This window comes from Talpa occidentalis, unplaced genomic scaffold, assembly GCF_014898055.3.
Source record: "Talpa occidentalis isolate TD23 unplaced genomic scaffold, MPIMG_talOcc4v2.1 talOcc4.11, whole genome shotgun sequence".
Lineage (NCBI taxonomy): Eukaryota > Metazoa > Chordata > Mammalia > Eulipotyphla > Talpidae > Talpa > Talpa occidentalis.
In genome coordinates this window covers 100,759,718-100,782,173 of record NW_023601104.1, presented here as the reverse complement: position 1 = coordinate 100,782,173, position 22,456 = coordinate 100,759,718, and positions in this window count along the sequence as shown.

Sequence of the window (22,456 nt, the reverse complement as noted above, 5' to 3'; positions counted from 1 at the left end):
GCGGGCTCCAGCGCTCCGCCTTCCCCGTCTGCCCCGCCACAGGAAACCCGCCACCCCGCTGGCCCGCCGCTGCCGGCCTGGTGCTCCCGGAGCCCCGGGGCTGGGCGAGACCACGCGGCTGATTCTGGCCCTGAGCTGTGAGCAGACGGCCCCCCTGCAAGCCTGGCCCCCCTGGAGCCCTCTCTGGTGTGGCCACCAACGGTGTGGGGGGGGGCACAGCTGGGCCCCGCCATCCCTGAGTGGCGGGTAAGCAAGAACACGTACCCCTCACCCTTTCAAGCTGCTGGGTCCTCCAGGCCCACCCTGCAGTGGCCCCTCTGGAGGCGGCGCCAGCCACCGCCGGTTGCCCTTGGTATTTGTTCTCTGCTTCATCTAAGACTCGGCTGGCATTTGGCTGCCAGTTAAGGAGGCGTCGAACCTTCTTTGCAGCCGGGTGTGGCCGGGTGACTAGTGAGAGGCGAGCAGAGGCCGCGGGTGCACCTGCAGGTGCGGGGCAGTGCGTGCTGGCGTGGCGGTGGAGAGCAGGCCAAGGCGGGTCAGCGCTGGGGCCTGGTGCCCGCCGGGGGAATTTGGGGTCAGCGAGAACAGGCACTTAGCCAGGGCCAGGCACAACAGCAGGTCAGAGGAGGGTCTTTGACATGCTCTGGACTCGTGACATGCTCTGTTCCTGACAAAGACGTCACTAATTAGAAAACAGCTGTGGGTGGTCCCCCTCCTTGCTCCTGCAGGAGGGTCCCGAGGTGAGGAAGGGTGTGCCTGGGCCGCCTCTGGAGCGAAGCAGCTCCCTGTCCTGCATGCTGCCAGCTCACTCCATCACCACCAGAGAGATGCGGTGGTCTGACTAAACACCCCCGAGTTCCTGGTGGAATCCCCACCCCCGAAGCTGATGGTATTGGGAGGTGGGCCCACTGGGAGGTGCCAAGTCATGTGTGGGGCCCTCGTGGTGGATTTAGTCCTCCTACGCCAGGCTCCAGAACACCCCAGGTCTTGCCAGCCGCAGCCCCAGGGAGGGTGCAGCCTGGCAACAGCGCCCGCACCCGCCTGGCCATGAGGGAAATAAATAAATAAATAATTGCACTGGGGGCACAGGACTTGGAGAAAGCGCCAGCCAGCTCTCCCCGGCCACCGCAGCCAGAGAGGGACCCCACCGCCAGGCGCAGCGCACCGGCCCGGCCGGCCTCTCCGGTCTCCCCGCTGCTCCCCTCACGCTGCTCCCCTCACGAGGCAATTTCAGTAGACCCGCCCGCTCTGCGCCCCACTCTCCGGCGCATCCTCTCCCCCGCCCCAGCTCTGGCCTGCACCCAGGGCTTGCATGCACGATAAGTAACTCCTGGGGAAAAAGAAGAGCCCCCGCCCCCGCGGTGCCGGCCGGGGCGCACCGAGCCATCGCGGCGCGGGACGGAGGCGCCAGGAGCAGCCGCCCGAGGAGCCGAGGGGTGGAAGCAGACGCTCCCCGGGGGGCAGGGCTTGGCCGTGGAAACGCGCCGGGGGACCCCACATGGGAACCGAGATGATTTATTCTGGGGGGCGACGCGCTGGGTCCCTGGGATATTTCGGTTACACGCAGAGCGCAGGCCTGCGAGGAGACGCGCGGGGCTAGCGGGGCGCGCGGGCTGCGAGCCGGGGGCGCCCCCGGCTGCGGGAGAGTCTCCGGGTCCCTCCCGAGCTCGCCAGACCCGCGACCCCGCGGCCCCAGCAGGCCCGGGCGCGCCGCGGGGCTCAGGGCCAGGGCGCGGGTCTGTGGGGAGAGGCCGCGCTCGGCGGCTCGGCTCGGGCGCGGGGCCGCGGGGCAGCACCCGGGCCTGGCGCGGGCGGGCGGGGCGGGGCGGGGCGGCCGCGGGCAGCGGGTCTCCCTGGCCGGCCGGGCGGGGCCCCGGGCCGAGGCCGGCCTGAGCGCGGGGGCCGCGGGCGGCGGCGATGAGACCTGGAGCCGGGGGCACAGTGAGCACCCCCGGGGCCGGGCGGCCCCCAGGAGCTGAGGGTCCCAGGCCTCAGCGCACCCGCGCGTGGGGGTGGCCGGCGCTGGGGCCGCGGCCCGGGGAGGGTCGCCCGCTGGCAGGAGCGGGTCCGCGGGGGTCTGTCCTGAGGTCGCGCGGGGCAGGGGGCTGAGGCCCAGAGAAATCGGGGGGACTGTCCGGGGACGGCAAATGGCGGGGTCAGGGAAGATTGCATCCTTCTGGGGTTTGCCCCCAACGCCTTAGTGGCAAACCTGCAGCTAGGAAAACTGGGGGCCTTGGGGAGCATGTCGGCCCGCCTGAGGGTGGGCACCTGGGGGAAGGGCTTGTTTATGCGGCACACCTGCCGGGCTGAGAAAATACAGGCTGCCCTAGAGAGCAAGGAGCACCGAGGAGCAACCGGAGCAACCAGAGCATCGCTGCGAAAATAAGGTGCCGGGATTGGGGGTAGAGGGTCCAGGGGGTAGCGGGTCCAGGGGGTAGTGGGTCCAGGGGTAGCAGGTCAAGGGGGTAGACAAGGCTCAATGCTACTGGACCTTACATGAATAGAAGCTGCTATTCCTCAAGCCTATCTCACCCTCAGATAACCACCTCAACACTGGTGCAGAGCCAAAAAGGACTAGTAAGACTAGACTCTCTATCCTTAACCGCTCTAGTCCTCAACTTGATATTAATTTGTTGTAGAGTAATCTCTACAACAGCCAGCACTCCAATAACTAGAGATCATGCGGTACCAAATAACCAACCAAGTACCTTATCTCTGTAAAGCCGCAATCCCCGCGGCTTGCTCACAAAAAACCCCAGCATCCCCGGTATCATAAATCACCCATCCCCCGTCCACTAAAATTTAATACAATCTCTAACTTTTCATCATGAATACAATAAGCAACAAGTAACAGTTCTGCTAACATACCTACCACAAATAAACTTAACCCTGGACCTCAGGATACTCTTCCATGGCTATGGCCGCTGCATAACCAAACACAACTCACATCCCACATAAATAAATTAAAAACACCATTATCCCTAAAAATGAACCACCATAATTTAATACAACAGTAGACCCCACCCCACCACTAACAATCAACCCCAACCCGCCATAAATCGGAGAAGGTTTTGAAGAAAACCCAACAAACCTTACCACCAAAATAGTACTTAAACATAATAAATGTTATTCCCACATGGACTCTCACCATGACAAACTGTTGTAGAGCAGCCCCGATACAAAACGGGGTGCCTGACTGTGGGTCCTCACCCGCGCGCTTAAAAGGACTTATCCATGCTCCACTGCAGGCACACGCGAAAGGTTAATAAAGGTTTATTCACAAGGGAAGGGGAAATGAGGAAATGCACAGCTCAGGGAGAAAAGTGGGAGACAAAGTTTTAAATGCGTCCTACCCGATCTGCCGATCAGGAATCCCAAAATGGTGCTCTGAGAGCTGGCCATGAGCCAGGAGCGGTGAAGCCAGGAGGTGAGCGATCACGAGCCACCCCAAGGCCCACGTGTTTGGTTTTTTTATCCAACCTGGCTGCCCAACTCCACCCTCAGGTCCCAGCCACCCTCCCTTTGGTGGTGATGGGATTTGTCTTTCCCAATGTCTTGATGGCTTTGGTCTGGAGTGGGGGTGGCGTCCACAAAGCATGTATGGGATTAGCTCAGGACATCCTTTCCCCCTAACACAATGACATGAGAAATCATCTTAATTCAACTACAAGAATTCTAATGACAAACATCTGAAAGACACACCCACTAATAAAAATCGTCAACAGCTCACTCATCGACCTACCAGCACCATCGAACATCTCATCATGATGAAACTTGGGCTCACTGCTTGGAATCTGCCTAATCCGACAAATCCTCAAATCCTCGCAGGACTATTCCTGGCAATACACTACACCTCAGACACAATAACAGCCTTCTCCTCAAGTGCCAATGCCAACTGTCTATAAATAATTAACAGGTGATAAGAACGAGAGGAGACAAGTAACCAGGTAAGCTTACTGGAAAGTGTGCTTGGATTTTTTTTTTTTTTTTATAGAGGCATGTTTTATTTATTTATTTTGTTTGTTTGTTTGTTTTGTCTATACATGCACTGGGTACAGTCAGAAGCGCGGGAGGGTGAGAGAATTCACCAGAGCCAGAGCGGGGAGCAGAGCAGGCAGAAGGACCGAAGTACACTGCTGAGGGGAGCAGCGGGCGGCAGGAGAGGTCTGCGCGCCATGTGGGATCCTCCGCCGGTGGCCGGGAAGCAGCCGGGGATCGAACCGGCGCCGCAGAGGCCGCGGGCAGCTTCGCAACCCAGCGCTCAACCGCTGCGCCACCGGGGAGGCCCGAAAGTGTGCTTGGATTAACCAAAGTGTAGCTTAAACAATAGCACCTGCCTTACACCCAGAAGATTTCATTACAGTGACCACTTTGAACTCAAGCTAGCCCAACGAACAGACTACAGTTACAACTAACACATAAACAAAACATTTATCAAAATTTAAGTATAGGAGATAGAAATATTTTTAAGGCGCTATAGAAAAAGTACCGCAAAGGAACGAGTGGAAAAAAATTTAAATTAATGAACAGCAAAGCTTACCCCTTTTACCTTTTGCATAATGAGTTAACTAGAAAATCTCAGCAAAGAGAACATGTTAAGTGCCCCGAAAGCGGACGAGCTACCTGCGAGCAGCGTATCAGAGGGAACTCATTTATGTGGCAAAACAGTGAGCAGACTCTCAGGTAGAGGTGAAAAGCCTATGAGCCTGGTGCTAGCTGGTTGTCCAGAAAAGAATATTAGTTCAACTTTATACAAAAAAACCCTTAAAAATATATTTTTTTAAAGATTTATTTATATAAGCACTGGGTACAGTCAGAAGCGCGGGGGGGGGGGGTGAGAGAATTCACCAGAGCCAGAGCGGGGAGCAGAGCAGGCAGAAGGACCGAAGGACACTGCTGAGGGGAGCAGCGGGCGGCAGGAGAGGTCTGCGCGCCATGTGGGACCCTCGCCCGTGGCCGGGGATCGAACCGGCGCTGCAGAGGCCGCGGGCAGCTTCGCAACCCAGCGCTCAACTGTTGCACCACCAGGGGAGGCCCAAACCTTTAAAAATTGTAAATTTTAATGTTAACCTAAAGAGGTACAGCCCTTTAGACACAGGATACAACCTTCAATGAACAGTAAGTATAAAAAATTGTCATAGTTGGCCTAAAAGCAGCCATCAATTAAGAAAGCGTTCAAGCTCAGCAATAAAAATACTTTAATTCCAACAATATAACTAACTCCCAAACTTCAACTGGACCAATCTATATCAAAATAGAAGAAATACTGTTAATATGAGTAACAAGAATTATTTCTCCCTGCACAAACCTGTATCAGATCGGATAGCCCACGGATAGTTAACAAACTAATAACTTATATATAAAACACTTATTACACAAATTGTTAATCCAACACAGGTGTGCTACAACCAAAGGAAAGATTAAAAGAAGTAAAAGGAACTCGGCAAGGGCCTCCCTGGTGGCGCAGCGGTTGAGCGCTGGGTTGCGAAGCTGCCCGCAGCCTCCACGGCGCCGGTTCGATCCGCGGCTGCTCCCCGGCCTCCGGAGGAGGGTCCCACATGGCGCGCAGACCTCTCCTGCCGCCCGCTGCTCCCCTCAGCGGTGTACTTCAGTCCTTCTGCCTGCTCTGCTCCCCGCTCTGGCTCTGGTGAATTCTCTCACCCTCCCGCGCTTCTGACTGTACCCAGTGCTTGTATAAATGAACAAACAAACAAATAAATAAAAACATGCCTCTATAAAAAAAAGTATATTAATAAAAAAAAAAAAGGAACTCGGCAAACACAAACCCCGCCTGTTTACCAAAAACATCACCTCTGGCATTAATAGTATCAGAGGCACTGCCTGCCCAGTGACATAAGTTAAACGGCCGCGGTATCCTGACCGTGCAAAGGTAGCATAATCATCTGTTCTTTAATGAAGGACTTGTATGAATGGACACACGAGGGTTTAACTGTCTCTTCCTTCCAATCAGTGAAATGGACCTTCCCTTGAAGAGGCGGGAATAACAAAATAAGACGAGAAGACCCTTTGGAGCTTTAATTAACTAACTCAAGAAAACAATAATATAACCCGACAGGCAACAACACAACTATAACTGAGTTAACAATTTCGGTTGGGGTGACCTTGGGACATAAAACAAGCTCCGAGAGATTTTAGTTAAGACCTACAAGTCAAAACCTGTAAAAAAATCACAACTGATCCAATAAATTTTGATCAACAGAACAAGTTACCCTAGGGATAACAGCGCAATCCTATTTAAGAGTCCATATTGACAATAGTGTTGACGACCTTGATGTTGGATCAGGACATCCCAATGGTGCAACTGCTATTAATGGTGCGTTAGTCCAACGATTAAAGTCCTACGTGATCTGAGTTCAGACTGGAGCAATCCAGGTCAGTTTCTATTACTTATTTTTTTTTTTTAAAGATTTATTTATTTATTTATACAAGCACTGGGTACAGTCAAAAGCGCGGGAGGGTGAGAGAATTCACCAGAGCCAGAGTGGGAAGCAGAGCAGGCAGAAGGACCGAAGGACACTGCTGAGGGGAGCAGCGGGCGGCAGGAGAGGTCTGCGCACCATGTGGGACCCTCCTCCGGTGGCCGGGGAGCAGCTGGGGATCGAACCAGCACTGCAGAGGCCGCGGGCAGCCTCGCAACTCAGCGTTCAACCGCTGCGCCACTGGGGAGGCCCAGTTTCTATTACTTATTTATCCCAGTACGAAAGGACAAGAGAAATAAGGCCAACCCTACATGAGAGCCTTAAAATTAATAGATGATTTCATCTTAATCTAGTAATTTATAATAACATTGCCCGAGAAAAGGGCTTCGTTAGGGTGGCAGAGTCTGGTTATTGTGTAAAACTTAAACCTTTATATTCAGAGGTTCAATTCCTCTCCCTAACAACATGTACATAATTAACCTCCTAACCCTAATTGTACCAATCCTACTTGCTGTAGCATTCCTTACACTAATTGAACGAAGTGTTAGGGTATATACAACTATGAAAAGGCCCCAATATCGCAGGACCATATGGATTACTACAACCAATCACCGATGCTGTAAAACTATTCACTAAAGAACCACTACGACCACTAACCTCATCAATCTCCATATTTATTATCACTCCAATCCTAGCCCTAACATTAGCACTAACCATACGGATCCCCCTCCCAATACCAGACCCACAAATCAACATGAACCTAGGCGTCCTGTTCATACCAGCAGGATCAAGCCCAGCCGTATACTCCATTCTATGGTTAGGTCGCGCCTCCAACTCCAAATACACATTAATTGGCGCTCTGCGAGCAGTAGCACAAACCATTTCACACGCAGTAACACTAGCTATCGTTCTACTATCCGTTCTACTAATAAGCAGATCCTTTTCACTATCAAACCTAATTATCACACCAGAATACACCTGACTCCTATTCTCATCATGCCCGCTAGCTATAATGTGATTTATCTCAACCCTAGCAGAAACAAACCGGGCCCCGTTCGATCTAACAGAAGGAGAAGCAGAATCAGTGTTAGGATTCAACGTAGCATACGCAGCAGGCCCATTTGCTTTATTTTTCCTAGCAGAATACACAAACATCACAATGAATGTCCTAACCACAGTCTTATTTCTGGGAGCATTTCACAACCCATATATGCCAGAACTATGTTCAATTAACTTCATAATCAAAGCACTGATTCAACCATCTCATTCCCGTAGGTGCGCGTTTCACACCCATGACTCCCATATGACCAACTAATGCACCTGCTGTGAAAAAACTTCCTACCATGAACATTGGCACTGTGCATAGGACATGTATCCCTGCCAGCGCTCCTATCCGGAATCCCACCACAAACATAAGAAATATGTCTGATAAAAGAGTTACTTTGATAGAGTAAATTATAGAGGTTCAAGCCCTCTTATTTCTAGAATTGCAGGACTTAAACCTGCTCCTAAGAATTCAAAAATCTTCATGCTACCACATTACACCATATTCTACAGTAAGGTTAGCTAAATAAGCTATCGAGCCATACCCCGAAAATGCTGGTTTATATCCTTCCTGTACTAATAAATCCACTAGTATTTTCCTTAATCTCATTCACCATAGTACTAGGTACAATAATTGTACTAATTAACGCCCACTGACTAATAATCTGAATCAGATTTGAAATAAATATACTAGCAGTTATCCCAATCCTAATAAAAAAATTCAACCCACGCTCAATAGAAGCAGCAACAAAATACTTCTTAACACAAGCCTGAATGCTATTAATGCTAGCCATCATCATTAATCTGACATACTCAGGCCAATGAACTACAATAAAGATAAGAAACCATATCGCTTCCATAATAATAACAATCGCCTTAATCACAAAAGTAGGTATAGCCCCATTTCACTTCTGAGTACCTGAAGTAACACAAGGAGTGCCCCTAACATCAGGAATAATTTTACTTACGTGACAAAAAATCACCTCACTGTCGGTACTAATACTGACCGCCTACTCACTCAACACAAACCTGATACTAACAACAGCAATATATTATCCAGTGCCGTGGGAGGATGAGGGGGATTAAACCAAACACAACTACGAAAAATCATAGCATAGTCAGGGTAAGGAAAAACGTTAGGCTTTTCTGCCCTCCCGCCATCAGGATAGATGATGGATCCTGCGGTCCTGAGTGCATGCCTGACTGCGGCACCTGGAGTGGGGTGTGGGCCTAGGTAGATGGGATTCACCTGGGCTAAGACTGGGATTTTTAAGGGCGGCGTCATGGGGACGCCAGTAGAAGCCAAGCAGAAGCCAAAGAGAAGCCGAGAGAAGGCCGGAGAGCCCAGAGTGAAGACCTGCTGGGGGCTGGGAGGCCTGCCAGCCTACCGGCCCCCCCAGCGCCCCTGCCTGCCGTGTACCTGGTCAATCCCAATAAAACCTGCAAAACCACTGAGGGCTCTGACTCCTCCTTCACCAGGTCTGCTGGATCCTAGAAAACCTGCCCTGTGGCCAGTCCCGCCCCAATATTCACCTATCGCACACGTAGGGTGGCTGGCCGCTATCAGAACCTACACCACCACCATGACAACCCTAAATCTATACTTTACATCATACTAACACTCACGGTATTTCTGCTACTACGCATCAGCTCATCCACAGCTGCACTTTCACTAACCCACTCATGAAACAAAATGCCCCTAATATCAACATTAATTCTACTATCAATACTACCACTAGGTGGACTACTACCCCATCCGGATTTATGCCAAAATGAATAATCATCAACGAACTTAGCAAAAACAACAGCATCATGCTACCAACAATCACAGCAATCACGGCACTACGAAACTATTTCTACATACGACTAATGTATTCACCATCGCTTACTATGTTCCCATCAACAAACAACATAAAAATAAAATGACAATTCGAAAACATAAAAAAGACACCACTACTTCCACCACTAGTAATTCTACCAACTATACTTCTACCACTGACACCAATACTTCCAGCACTGGAATAGGAGTTTAGGTTCAATCAGATAAAGGACCTTCAAAGTCCTAAGCAAGTACAATTTACTTAACTCCTGAGAACTAAGGGTTGCAGGACTCTATCCTACATCAACTGAATGCAAATCAACCACTTTAATGAAGCTAAATCCTTACTAGATTGGAGGGCTTTGATCCCATGGAATTTTAGTTAACAGCTAAATACCCTAATCAACTGGCTTCCATCTACTTCTCCCGCCTGGAAAAAAATGAAAGAGGCGGGAGAAGCCCCCGGCAGAACGGAAGCTGCTGCTTTGAATTTGCAATTCAATATGAGATTTCACCACAAGGCTTGGTAAAAAGAGGGCCTGCACCTCTGTCTCAGATTTACAGTGGAATGCCTACCCAGCCACTTTACCTATGTTCATCAACCGTTGACAGTTATCAACAAACCACAAAGACATCGGCACACTGTCCTTCCTATTTGGTGCCTGGGCCGGCATAGCTGGATAGCCCTGAGTCTTAATTCGTGCTGAATTAGGACAACCAGGTACTCTCTTAGGAGACGACCAAATCTACAATGTAATTGTCACAGCCCACGCTTTCGTAATAATTTTCTTTTTTTTTTAAACAATTTTTTTTTTAAAGAGGCACGTATTTTATTTATTTATTTGTTTGTTTGTTTATACATGCACTGGGTACAGTCAGAAGCGCGGGAGGGTGAGAGGATTCACCAGAGCCAGAGCGGGGAGCAGAGCAGGCAGAAGGACCGAAGCACACTGCTGAGGGGAGCAGCGGGCGGCAGGAGAGGTCTGCGCGCCACGTGGGACCCTCCTCTGGTGGCCGGGGAGCAGCCGGGGATCGAACCAGCGCCGCAGAGGCCGCGGGGAGCTTCGCAACCCAGCGCTCAACCGCTGCGCCACCGGGGAGGCCCAATAATTTTCTTCATGGTTATACCAATCACTAGGGGGATTCGGCAACTGACTAGTCCCACTAATAATTGGAGCGCCTGATAGGGCATTCCCACGAATGAATAACATAAGCTTCTGACTTCCACCACCCTCATTCCTACTAATAATAGCATTGTAGGGTAAAGAAAATGTCAGGCTTTTCTGCCCTCCCGCCATCAGGATAGATGATGGATCCTTGTCCTGAGTGCATGCCTGATGGCGGCACCTGGAATAGGGTGTGGGCCTAGGTAGATGGGATTCAGCTGAGCTAAGACTGTGCTTTTTAAGGGCGGCGTCACGGGGACGCCAGCAGCAGCAGAAGCCGAAGCAGAAGCCGAAAGAGAAGCCGAGAAGCAGCAGAACAAACGCTAGAGAGCCCAGATAGAGTGAAGACTTGCTGGCAGCCTCCCAGCCCCCCAGCCAGCACCCCTGCCTGCCATATGCCTGGTGAACCCCAATAAAAAACCTGCAAAACTACTAAGGACTCTGACTCCTCCTTTACCCGGTCTGCATGGGATCAGAAAACCTGCACCGCATCCATTCCTGCCCTTACAAGCATCTTCTACAGTAGAAGCAGGGGCTGGTATAGGATGGACTGTATACCCTCCCCTAGCTGGAAATTTAGCCCAGGCCGGAGCTTCTGTAGACCTAGCTATTTTCTTTTTATACTTAGCAGGTGCTTCATCTAGTTTAGGAACAATTAACTTCATTGCAACTATTATCAACATGAAGCCCCCAGCAATGTCTCAATACCAGACTCCACTATTTGTATGATCAATCCTAATTACTGCCGTACTACTACTATTATCCCTCCCAGTCTTAGCAGCGGGCATACTAACAGACCGAAACTTAAACACACATTCTTTGATCCTGCCGGGGGTGGTGACCCAATCCTGTACCAACTCCTATTTTGATTCTTCGGACACCTAGAAGTATATATTCTGATCTTGCCAGGATTCGGGATTATTTCACACATCGTTACAACTACTCATGAAAAAAAGAACCGTTCGGATATATGGGAATAGTCTGAGCTATAATATCAATCAGGTTCTTAGGCTTTATCATATGAGCCCATCACATGTTCACAGTAGGACTGGACGTAGACACATGTGCATGCTTTACATCAGCAACTATAATTATTGCTATTCCTACTGGAGTAAAAGTATTCAGCTGACTCGTGATACTAAACCAAACAATACTATTATCAAGTTGACCTGGCCTTTATTATGGGCAATGCTCAGAAATCAGTCAAACCATAGCTTCATACCTATCATCCTTGAAATAGTACCTCTAAAACTTTTTGAGAAGTGATCCTTATCCATACTATAAAGTCATTAAGAAGCTAATTAAGCGTTAAACTTTTAAGTTAAAGAATGAGAGCCCAGATCTCTCCTTAATGATATGCCACAATTAGATACAGCTACATGATTTATTACCATTCTAGCAACTATTATGACATTATTCGTATTATTCCAATTAAAAATCTCAAAGTGCATCGACCCATCAAGCCCAGAACTAAAGTCTGTAAAATCACTAAAACATAACACTCCTTGAGAAACAAAGTGAACGAAAATTTATTCGCCTCTTTCATTGCCCTTACAATAATAGGACTACCTATCATTATCCTAATTATTATGTTCCCTAGCATCATATTCCCCACACCTAACCGACAAATTAATGACCGATTAGTATCTCTTCAACAATGACTAATCCAACTATTAATGACTAATCCAACTATTATTTGTCAAAAACAAATAATAGCAATTCACAATACCAAAGGACAAACATGACCTCTAATATTTATATCCCTTATCTTGTTTATTGGATCAATAAACTTACTAGGACTTTTACCACATTCTTTCACCCCTACTACTCAGCTCTCAATAAACCTTGGCATGGCTATTCCACTATGAGCAGGAACCATAGTCACTGGGTTCCGACACAAAACTAAAACATCCTTAGCCCACTTCCTACCCCAAGGAACCCCACTCCCACTAATTCCTATATTAATTATCCTCGAAACTTTTAGCCTATTTATTCAACCAATAGCACTAGCCGTACGATTCACCGCCAACATTCCTGCAGGTCACCTATTAATTCACCTAATTGGAGGAGCTACACTAGCTCTAATAAGCATTAGCACGGCCACAGGCCTAATCACATTTATCATTCTAGTCCTACTAACCATTCTAGAATTCACTGTAGCATTAATTCAAGCATATGTTTTCACGCTATTAGTGAGCCTATACCTACATGACAACACGTAATGACACACCAAACACATGCATACCATATAGTAAACCCAAGTCCATGACCACTCACAGGAGCTTTATCCACCCTATTGTTAACCTCCGGTTTAGTGATATGATTTCACTTCAACTCAACAACTCATTAACTATATTCCAATGATGACGAGACGTTCGAGAAGGCACATTCCATGGACATCTTACCCCCATTGTACAAAAAGGACTCCGATACGGCATAATCCTATTTATTATTTCAGAAGTATTTTTCTTCGCCAGATATTTCTGAGCTTTCTGCCACTCTAGCCTAGCCCCTACTCACGAACTAGGGGGATTCTGACCACCAGCCGGAATTCACCCCTTAAACCCGCTAGAAGTTCCACTACTCAATACCTCAGTACTACTAGCCTCAGGAGTCTCCATCACCTGAGCCCACCACAGCCTAATAGAAGGCAACTGAAAACACATAATCCAAGCATTATTTATCACTATCGCCCTAGGAGTATACTTCACAGTCCTCCAAGCAGCAGAATATTATGAAGCACCATTCACCATCCCAGATGGTGTATATGGATCCACATTCTTTATAGCAACAGGCTTTCACGGATTACATGTAATCATTGGAGCAACTTTCCTAGCAGTATGCTTCAACCGTCAGCTAAAATACCACTTCACATCAAAATACCACTAAAATACCACTTCACATACACCATGTCGGATTTGAAGCAGCTGCTTGATACTGACACTTTGTCAATGTAGTGTGACTATTCCTATACGTCTCTATTTACTGATGAGGCTCATATTCTTTTAGTATTAACCAGTATGGTTGACTTCCAATCAACTAGTCTCAATATAGCCCGACTGAGGAAGAATAATTAATATACTAACAATCATTGTAAACACATTATCTTCCATCCACGTCCTCATTGCGTTCTGACTCCCCCAACTAAATACATACATAGAAAAATCGAACCCTTACGAATGCGGATTTGACCCAATGGGATCAACCCGACTTCCATTTTCAATAAAATTCTACCTCGTAGCAATTACATTCCTACTATTCGACCTGGAAATCGCACTACTTCTGCCACTACCATGAGCATCTCAAACAAACGACGTAAAGACAGTTCTTACAATAGCATTAATCCTAATCTCTCTGCTAGCACTAAGCCTAGCCTACGAATGAACCCAAAAAGGCTTGGAGTGAACAGAATTGATAATTAGTTTAAACAAAACAAATGATTTTGACTCGTTAGATTATGGTTATTTCCGTAATTATCAAATGTCTTTAGTATATATAAAATTGCATTCTCAATTTCTTTACTAGGCTTGCTAATATATCGATCACACCTAATATCATCGTTATTATGCTTAGAAGGTATATTATCCCTATTCATCCTAGGCACTATTATAATCCTAAATATCCACTTCACCTTAGCCAGCATAACTCCAATTATCCTACTAGCATTTGCCGCATGCGAAGCTGCTATTGGCCTCTCATTCCTTGTAATAGTATCAAATATGTATGGCATAGACTACGTACAAAACCTAAATCTCATACAATGTTAAAAATCATTATACCAACCATAACATTACTGCCCTTAACCTGCCTTTCAAAAAACAACATAATCTGAATCAACACAACAGCATATAGCCTATTAATCAGCTTATCAAGTCTACTACACCTAAATCAACCCAATGACAATATAAACTTCTCCCTTACCTTCTTTTCTGATCCCCATCCGCCCCACTGCTAGTATTAACAACATGAATACTGCCCTTAATACTTACAGCCAGCCAATTTCATTTATCAAATGAACATATTACTCAAAAAAACTATACATCTCAATATTAATCTTTTTTTTAAGATTTATTTATTTATTTATATAAGCACTGGGTACAGTCAGAAGCGCGGGAGGGTGAGAGAATTCACCAGAGCCAGAGCGGGAAACAGAACAGGCAGACTGATGAAGTACACTACTGAGGGGAGCAGCAGGCGGCAGGAGAGATCTGTGTGCCATGTGGGACCCTCCCGGTGGCCAGGGATCAAACCGGCGCTGCAGAGGCTGCAGGCAGCTTCACAGCCCAGCACTCAACCACTGCGCCACCAGGGGAGGTCCCATCTCCATATTAATCTTACTACAAGTATTCTTAGTAATAACATTTACAGCAACAGAATTAATCCTATTTTACATTTTATTTGAAGCCACACTAGTACCCACTCTAATCAGCATTACCCGATGGGGAAATCAAACAGAATGACTAAACGCCGGCATATACTTTCTATTTTATACTCTAGTAGGTTCTCTACCACTATTAGTGGCACTTACCTACCTACAAAATTCTATAGGATCACTGAACCTCAATCATATAATTACTTTCTATACCACTACCAAATGAATGATCTTCTGTCCTACCATGATTAGCATGCATCATAGCATTCATAGTAAAAATACCTCTATATGTCCTACACCTATGACTACCAAAAGCACATGCAGAAGCCCCCATTGCAGGATCAATAGTGCTTGCAGCAATTCTATGCAAGCTAGGAGGCTACGGCATGATACGAATTACAATAATCCTATCCCCACATACAAGCTTCCTAGCATACCCATTCCTGGCCCTATCCCTATGAGGAATAATCATAACAAGCTCCACCTGCTTGCGACAAACAAACCTAAAATCACTAATTGGGGCCTCCCCTGGTGGCGCAGCGGTTGAGCACTGAACTGCGAAGCTGCTTGCAGACTCTGCAGCGCCAGTTCCATCCCCAGCCACTGGCGAGGGTCCCACATGGCGCGCAGACCTCTCCTGCCGTGCCTGCTGCTCCCCTCAGCAGTGTATTTCGTCAGTCTGCCTGTTTTGTTCCCCGCTCTGGCTCTGGTGAATTCTCTCACCCTCCCGCGCTTCTGACTGTACCTGGTGCTTGTATAAATAAATAAATAAATCTTAAATAAAATAAAATCACCAACTGCCTACTCTTCAGTGAGCCACATGGCATTAGTCATCATTGCTATTATAATCCAAACAATATGGCGCCACATAGGAGCAACAGCCCTGATAATCGCACATGGCCTGACATCATCAATACTATTCTGCCTAGCCAATTCAAACTACGAATGGATCCACAGCCGAACAATAATTTTAGCACACGGCCTACAAACCTTACTACCATTAATAGCATCATGATGACTAATAGCAACCCTAACCAACCTGGCCCTTCCCCCAACAATTAATCTAACTGGAGAACTACTTGTAATACTCTCATCCTTCTCATGATCAAACCTAACAACTGTCCTAATAGGACTGAACATAGTAATCACAGCCTTATATTCTTTATACATGCTAATCCAAACCCAACGAGGCAAACACACACATCATCATCAACATTAATCCGTCGTTCACGCAAGAACATGCCTTAATGGCACTACACATAATCCCACTACTATTAACACTTAACCCAAAATTTATTTTAGGGACTATGTACTGTAAATATAGTTTAACCAAAACATTAGATTGTGAATCTAAAAATAGGAAGTTATGCCTCCTTATTTACCGAGGGAGTTACGGCAAGAACTGTTAATTCATGTCCCCATATATAACCATATGGCTCCCTTGCCACTTTTATAGGCTAGTAGTAATCCGTTGGTTTACAGGAACCAAAAATTTGGTGCAACTCCAAATAAAAGTAATTAACCTACTAACATCTTCTTTATTACTATCACTTCTAATCTTCACCTTTTCTGTCATAACAATTTTAACCGATATCTACAAAAAAGATATCTTTCCAGCCTATGTAAAAACTACCATCTCACAAGCCTTTATAATCAGCATAATTCCTGCTCTCCTATTTATCTCCTCAGGCCAAGAAGCTATAATCTCAAACTGACACTGAATAACCATCAACTCAGTAAAACTCTCCATTAGCGTAAAACTAGATTACTTCTCTATGGTGTTCATACTAGGAGTGTTATTTATCACATGATCAATTATAGAATTTTCAATATGATATATACACTCAGACCCGAACATTAACCGATTCTTCAAATATTTACTAATACTCTTTTTTTAATTAAAGATTTATTTATATTTATTTATTTATTTATACAAGCACTGGGTACAGTCAGAAGCGCGGGAGGGTGAGAGAATTCACCAGAGCCAGAGCGGGGAGCAGAGCAGGCAGAGGGACCGAAGTACACTGCTGAGGGGAGCAGCGGGCGGCAGGAGAGGTCTGCGCGCCATGTGGGACCCTCCTCCGGTGGCCGGGGAGCAGCCGGGGATCGAACCGGCGCTGTAGAGGCTGCGGTCAGCTTCACAACCCAGCGTTCAACCGCTGCGCCACCGGGGAGGCCCTAATTTACTAATACTCTTAATCACTATACTAATCTTAGTAACAGCAAACAACCTTTTCCAACTTTTTATTGGCTGAGAAGGCGTAGGAATCATATCATTCCTCCTAATTGGATGGTGATATGGCTGGGCGGATGCCAACACCGCAGCCTTACAAGCAATCCTATATAATCTAATTGGAGACATTGGATTTATACTTTCCATAGCATGATTTCTATTTAACTCAAATTCTTTTTTTAACTTAATTTTATTTATTTATTTATTTTTAATTTTTTAATTTATTTATACAAGCACTGGGTATGGTCAGAAGTGCGGGAGGGTGAGAGAATTCACCAGAGCCAGAGGGGACAGCAGAGCAGGCAGACTGACGAAATACACTGCTGAGGGGAGCAGAGGGCTGCAGGAGAGGTCTGCGCGCCATGTGAGACCCTAGCCTGGTGGCCGGGGATTGAACCGGCGCTGCAGAGGCTGCGGGCAGCTTCGCAACCCAGCGCTCAACCGCTGTGCCACCGGGAGGCCCTAACTCAAATTCTTGAGAACGACAACAAATCTTCCTAACAGAGACAGGGCAAAACATCCTACCACTACTAGGACTACTCCTAGCAGCAACCGGAAAATCAGCCCAATTCGGTCTATATCCCTGACTCCCATTAGCCATAGAAAGTCCAACCCCAGTGGCAGCACTACTATGCTCCAGCACAATAGTTGTAGCAGGGGTATTTTTACCAATTCGATTCTACCCCCTAATAGAAAACAACAGTACTGTTCAAACACTAACCCTATGCCTAGGAGCAATAACCACCCTGTTTACAGCTACCTGTGCTCTAACACAAAACGACATTAAAAAAAACCGTAGCATTCTCAACCTCAAGCCATCTAGGCCTAATTATGGTAACAATCAAAATTAATCAGCCACACCTGGCATTCCTACACATCTGTACCCATGCTTTCTTCAAAGCTATATTATTTATATGCTCCGGATCCATCATGCACAACTTAAATGATGAGCAAGACATTTGAAAAATAGGAGGCCTATTTACAGCCATACCATTCACAACGACCACCCTAATCACAGGAAGCCTTGCACTAACATGCACACCTTTCCTTACAGGATTCTACTCCAAAGACCTAATCATCGAAGCAGCCAACACATCGTACACCAACGCCTGAGCCCTACTAATTACACTAATCACAACATCCCTAACAGCTGTCTACAGTACCCGAATTATATTTTTTGCCCTTCTAGGACAGCCACGTTTCTCCACAATAATCCTAATTAATGAAAATAACCCCCTCCCAATAAATCCTATTAAATGTCTATTTATAGGAAGCTTCTTTGCAGGGTTCATAAAGTCAAATAATCTTGTCCCAATAACCATTCCTCAAATAACAATACCCCTGTACCTCAAATTGACAGCCCTTATAGTAACAATCCTAGGATTTATATTAGCACTAGAACTAAATACAATCACACAATACCTAAAATTCCCACACACAAACAACATTCACAAATTCTCAAACCAACCAGGATTCTTCCCCATCATCATGCATCGACTACTACCTGTGACAAACTTAATCTTAAGCCAGAAATCAGGCTCAGTACTACTAGACCTTACATGAATAGAAGCTGCTATTCCTCAAGCCGTATCTCACCTTCAGATAACCACCTCAACACTAGTGCCGAACCAAAAAGGACTAGTAAAACTAGACTCTCTATCCTTCTTAACCACTCTAGTCCTCAACCTGATATTATTTAATTTCCACGAGTAATCTCTACAACAGCCAGCACTCCAATAACTAGAGATTATGCGGTAACAATAACCAACCAAGTACCTTATCTCTGTAAAGCCACAATCCCCATGGCTTCCTCACTAAAAACCCCAGCATCCCCGGTATCATAAATCACCCATCTCCCTGCCCATTAAAGTTTAATACAATCTCTAACTTTTCATCATGAATATAATAAGCAACAAGTAACAGTTCTGCTAACATACATACCTAGCACAAATAAACTTAACCCTGGACCTCAGGATACTCTTCCATGGCTATGGCCGCTGCATAACCAAACACAACTCACATCCCACATAAATAAATTAAAAACACCATTAACCCTAAAAAACGAACCACCACAATTTAATACAATAGCACCCCCCACCCCCCCCCCCCAGACGCGCGGGGCGCTCCGAGCAGGGCTGCCTGGTATCCGCTCCCCCGCCTGGCGCAGGGCCAGGGCTGTAGACAAGGGAGTAAAAAAGGGGGAGAGGGGCGAGGGCGGGCCAGGGGTGCTCGGCGAGTCCCGGTGAGGCCGCAGCTGGATTTCTGGGGGGCCGGCGGGTGCTGCGCCCTGCTCGGGGCCTTGCGCGGGGCGGCCCGTGGGAGGGCGGGCGCGGAGAGGCCCTGGCCGGGGTGGGGTGCGGGGGGAGGCCCTGGCCGGGGTGGGGTGCGGGGGAGGCCCTGGCTGGGGCGCCCGCGCAGGGGGGAGCTGGGGGTCAGGAGGACAGGGCCCTGAGCTCCCTCCCTCCATCGTGATCCCGAAGGCAGCGCCGTCTCCCTGCAGCTGGGGTTGCATCTCCCTGCAGCTGGGGTTGCGCCCAGCTTCCCCATGAGAACTGGGGGCCGTTTCAGGTCACAACATGGGCCTGTCGGGGGGCGGGGGGTTCCAGACGGCGCTCTCCAGCTCTGGCCAGCCCCCGCCGGCCAGGAGCAGCCCCAGGGCGCAGCAGACCTCCCCGGTCTCCCCGCTGCCCCCCTCAGCCGTGGATTCCAGTCCATCCGCCAGTTCTGCTCCCCACTCTGTCTCTGGTGACTCCCTCGCACCCCCGCACCTCTGGCCTGTACCCCGGCTCTTGTATAAAAATAAATAAACCTTTAAAAAAAATGGAAAAGCAGGGCCTCCCTGGTGGCGCAGGGGGTAAGACGCAACCCGTGAAGCTGTCCGCAGCCTCTGCAGCACGAGTTCGATCCCAGCTGCCCAGGGAGCTACCCACACGGCAGGACAGACCTGTCCCGTCTCGCCCACTGCTCCCCTCAGCAGCGTGCTTCCACCCGTCTTTCTGTTCTGTTCCCCGCTCTGTCTCTGGTGAATCCTCTCGCCCCTGCATCTCTGGCCTGTACCCCAATTCTTGTATAGAAATAAATGAATCTTTAAAAAAAATTAAAAAGCAAACAAAATGTAATGGTTTAATGAAAGCATAAATGTCTTAAATCTATAATGTTGGTCTTACGGGGCAGCCCCGATATAAAACGGGTTGCCTGACTGTGGGTCCTCACCTGCACGCTTAAAAGGGACTTAATACTCCACTGCAGGCGCACACAAAAGGTTGATAAAAGATTTATTCACAAGGGAAGGGGGAATGAGGAAAATGTATAACTCAGGGAGAAAAGTGGGAGATAAAGTTTTATTTATTTATTTAAAGATTTATTTATTTATTTATTTATACAAGCATTGGGTACAGTCAGAAGCGCGGGAGGGTGAGAGGATTCACCAGAGCCAGAGCGGGGAGCAGAGCAGGCAGAAGGACCGAAGGACACTGCTGAGGGGAGCAGCGGGCGGCAGGAGAGGTCTGCGCGCCATGCGGGACCCTCCTCCGATGGCCGGGGAGCAGCCGGGGATCGAACCAGCGCTGTAGAGGCTGCGGGCAGCTTCGCAAGCCAGCGCTCAACCGCTGCGCCACCAGGGAGGCCCGGGAGATAAAGTTTTAAATGCGTCCTACCCGATTGGCGGATCTGGAATCCCAAATGGCACTCTGAGAGCTGGCCACGAGCCAGGAGCCGTGAAGCCAGGAGGCGAGCAAGAGACCCCAAGGCCCACATGTCTGGTTTCTATACCAAACCTGGCTGCTTAACTCCATCCTTAGGTCCCAGCAACCTTCCCTTTGGTGGTGATGGGATTTGTCTTTTCCAGTGTCTTGATGGCTTTAGTCTGGAGTGGGGGTGGCGTCCACAAAGCCTGTATGGGATTAGCTCAGGACATCCTTTCCCCCTAACATTGGGAGTTAATAGTTTTCTTATATGTTTAAATGTGTTTAACTAGCAAAAAGAAAAGCTCGGAGTAGTCAAAAAGAGTTATTGAGGGCCTCCCTCCCTGGTGGTGCAGGCGGTTGAGCTCAGCACTGTGAAGCTGTCCACAGCCTCTGCAGCGCCTGTTCAATCCCCGCCAGCTTTGGAGCAGCCCACATGGCGGGCAGACCTGTCTTGCCCGCTGTTCCCCTCAGCAGTGTACTTCATCAGTCTGCCTGTTCTGCTCCCTGCTCTGTCTCTGGTGAATCCTCTCACCCTCCTGCGCATCTGGTCTGTACCTGGGCTCTTGTATAAATAAAATAAATCTTAAAAAAATATTTATTTTTATACAAGAGCCCGGGTACAGGCCAGAGGTGCGGGGGCGGGGGAGGGGGTGAGAGTATTTACCAGAGACAGAGTGGGGAGCAGAATAGGCAGACTGACCGAAATACACTGCTGAGGGGAGTAGCGGGCGAGACAGGAGAGGTCTGCCACGCCATGTGGGAATCTCCCTGGCCGGCTGGGAATCGAACCGTCACTGCAGAGGCTGTGGACAGCTTCACAGTGCTGCACTCAACCTGCTGCGCCGCCACCGGGGAGGACCAACATGGACTGCTTTTTGATAAAATTGTTTTTGAAACACTAACCCGCTATTTCTTCCCCTTAAAATAAGTAACTTTGTTCCCCAGGTTCAGCACCTTCATTGATTTTTCCTTCCCTTGTCCTAGACCAAAACAACAACAACAACAACAACAACAATAACAAACAAGCCTCTAGTATATGAAATTGTTTCACTTGTTAACTCTGCCATTTCAACTCCCTCTGCTGCCCTGCGGAGGGAGACAGTGGGTGGCAGGAAGCACCGCATGGTCACTGGTGGGCAGAGGGACGGCTGCCCCTCACAGGACAGACTGCTCGGGGACAGTCCTTTTCTCTTTGGGAGGCGTCACTCCTTGCAGAGTGGCCTGTTTGCTGCTGGTGTGGGAAAACTTGGCAAAACTAGCAAGGGCCCACAGGTTCCAAGGAGGCCCAGTCTCCCTGTCTCTCCCCTCAGGCCTGTGCGCCCCTCCCCAGAGCATCTGATCCCGCGTGGGCCTTCTGCCTTGCGACCAGGCGCTGCGCCTGAGGCCTCGATGTCCACAGCTGGGCTAGCGGTCACGTTACCCCCTCCACCCAACCTCCTTGTTTGAGTCAGGTTGTGGTCTTGGGGCACCCCCTTCCAGCTTTTCACGCTTGTCCTCCATCATATTCCAAGGTAGGAAACTCAGTTTGAGCCCTGTTTGTAACGGCAGCTTGGCAGGGGTGTGTGTTGTGCAACCGTCTCACACTGGGAGGTTCATTGCCGTCGAGGCAGCCCTGCTGGCGTCTTCACACTCAACGCTGCTCTGTGGCCACGCCACCATGCTCTGCCACTCCCCGCCACACTGCCCACTCCGTCCA